The 2,690-nt window shown below is 36.9% G+C and overlaps 1 long non-coding RNA gene across 1 annotated transcript; it reads right to left on the bottom strand.

Annotated features, from left to right (window-relative positions):
- Positions 1-278: 278 nt before the first annotated feature.
- On the bottom strand, positions 279-2,672 carry LOC106724915. The gene is made up of 3 exons (XR_001360746.1): positions 2,283-2,672; positions 1,782-1,830; positions 279-561 (listed from the first exon to the last, which is right to left on the bottom strand). It is a non-coding gene; the product is annotated as an uncharacterized LOC106724915 (long non-coding RNA).
- Between the last annotated feature and the right edge of the window lie 18 nt (positions 2,673-2,690).

Here is a 2,690-nt window from a genome sequence, read left to right as displayed (position 1 = left end):
CAGTGTCTCTGGACCTTAGAAAAAGGGGGTTTGGGGACTCATTAGACATCCTAATAAGATTTGCATAATTTTTTCCCATCCTCACCCTCACCCAAGGATATGTTTATTGATTTGAGTGAGAGAGAGAGAGAGAGAGAGAGAGAGAGAAAGAGAGAAACATCGATGCGAGAAAGAAACATCATGGTTGCCTCCTCTACACACTCTGACAGGATCAAACCCACAACCTGGTTATATCCCCTCCTGACCAGAAATGGAACCCACAACCTTTTGGTGTACAAGACGACGCTCTAACCATCTGAGCCACCCAGCCAGGGCTAAGATTTGTATAATTTTTGAAAATAAGTTTTGATAAGAAAAAGGGAGTGAGCAGAAGGGGGCAGTAGGATTGAGGGGGAAGGGTGTGCACAGACAAACAGACACCCACAGAGCACATTACCCTTGTTTTGCAAACCCAGTAAGAAATGCTTTGCACTGCAAGTGCCCACAGAACCAGCAGGAATCGAGGTTATCTTAGCACAGAAGGAAGATAGCCAGCAGAAGAGTGCAGCTCCTGGTTCTTAACTAAAGTAAACAATAAACATTACAGTCACTTAAATTATCAAGAATATATTTAAATAATACCCCCAAATGCTCTGCAACATGCAAACTAAAAATGTACAATCCAATCCTGAAAGATCAGTTAATTGCGAGTGCTTTGTTTCTACATTCTTCTCTTTAACAAAACATGGCAAGTTTATCTCACTAAAGAATGGCTTAATTTAAATGCCTTGGGGAAAAGCTCTAAAAAATAAAATTTACGTCATATCAATATTTGTAATCTTATTTCTATTTTGAAAAATTAATAATAACAGTGTTTTCCTTGGTTGTATAATAATCACTAGAAACATTAACCTGGTGATTTTTAAAAATTTGTCAAGTTAAAACAAATGTTTTTAAATGGACACTTGCAATAAAAGATAAATCAGATGTGGTAATGCCTTCTTTTGTAAAAGCCATATATAAACAGCACATAAAGATGACAAGTCAAGCAGCAGTAGCCCATTCTTCAGCCAAAAAAGGAAAAAAATGAGGAAGAACAAAAATTACCAAAAAGAAAAGCACCCGCTGGCCCCTGCCCCCCCAAAGCCTCATAAATAACAGTTTGGGTACACTTTTGGTGGAAAACTCAGGCCAACTGATGGTTTAAAAAAGGACATTAGAATCACAAACACTCATGATGGGGATAAACTAACAACAGAGTAACCATGTGGCCAGCAAAAGATGGTTTAAAAATTCTCTATTTCCTCTCTAGTGTGCCGTTCTTTATCATGCAATACATTTCTCTTCATTCTAACTTTTATCACTTGGCTACACCCTCCCCCACTTAGAAAAAAAAGTTTGTATGTTATTGGTCCCCACCTAGAAATACATTCTTGTAGAGATCACTAGCTTCTCCATGAAATTGGAGTCATTTTCATGGTCCATTGCTATTCTCTGGCATATAAAGATTACATCTGGATAAAGGAGCTTATTTAGGAAGATGTAGGCCTTCTTTAAATCACCGTTGGTAAAACTGCTTATTATATGAAAATCACTCCATAATGCAGCCTTCACAAATGCCAGCAAATGGATTTTGCCAGTGATGTATCCTTCAACCATAGTTTTTATAATTTCCTAAGTAGTGCTGTTATTAGATTATCCCCAGAATTCGTGAATATAAAAGCAAACAGCTTCAAAATCAGTGTCTGATGCAAAATTTAACTATTAGGTAATAGAAAATTTTGCCTTGGTACTGCACTCACCAGCAAAGGACTCCACAGATCAAATGAGTGTTCTCAAGCTTGAACAGAGCTACAGAAGTCAAAGTGATTGAGCAAATATTAAAGGTTATACTAAACATATCTAGGAGACCCGAAGCCTTTGGTTGGTCCATTTTATTTTATATACTTAGAAGGGTGGAGAGATGAAGATGGAGAGAAGGGGCTATAACCAGTGCAAAAACTCATTTAGTATGGAACACAAACATATTTGGCAGGGCTTCTCGGAAGTCCCAATTCCAAAAATGATAAAGCCGTAATAAGCATTTAAGAAAAATATTATGCCCCTATTTGGTATCTAAAAAATAACATGATTCCATAGAACTAAATACAACAGAAAACTAGTAGATACTAACTAGCTGTGCCTTCTCTTCCTGAAAAATCCTGTAATAATGAAACGGCTTTCAACAAATTTCTAACAGGAATGTGGTTTTGGAGAAACACTACAAAATTTTTCTATTACTCAGACCTCCACAAGGTACTTACTTTGAGCTAGTAAATACTAGTAGACCACTTCAAAATGTAGAGTGTTGGTTTTAAGTAACCACCTGGATAATACAATAGAAGCTAGAACTGTGAGGAGAGAATAAGAGATAAGGTTTATCCAAGGTGAAGTAAGAGATCAAGTGGAATACATTCTGTTAATTCCACCTTCCAGGAGCAAGCTCTCCTCACACCCACATATCCACACCCACTCCACTCTTCACTCTTCAGTATGATCAGAGTGGCAATCCTGGCGGGTTAATAACTACTAATTTGTAGAGTGCTTTTATGAAACAACATCTGAAAGACAATCAGCATATTAAAAATGCTTCTAACAGATGTGACAATTACATGTATTATAGTGACTGATTAAGTTGGTTAGAAAAAGTTGTTTTAAAATGCTTGGTATAA

Source organism: Myotis brandtii, unplaced genomic scaffold, assembly GCF_000412655.1.
Source record: "Myotis brandtii unplaced genomic scaffold, ASM41265v1 Scaffold5139, whole genome shotgun sequence".
NCBI lineage: Eukaryota > Metazoa > Chordata > Mammalia > Chiroptera > Vespertilionidae > Myotis > Myotis brandtii.
Note: the sequence above shows the minus strand (reverse complement) of the source record. Positions and strands in the feature narration are given on the sequence as shown.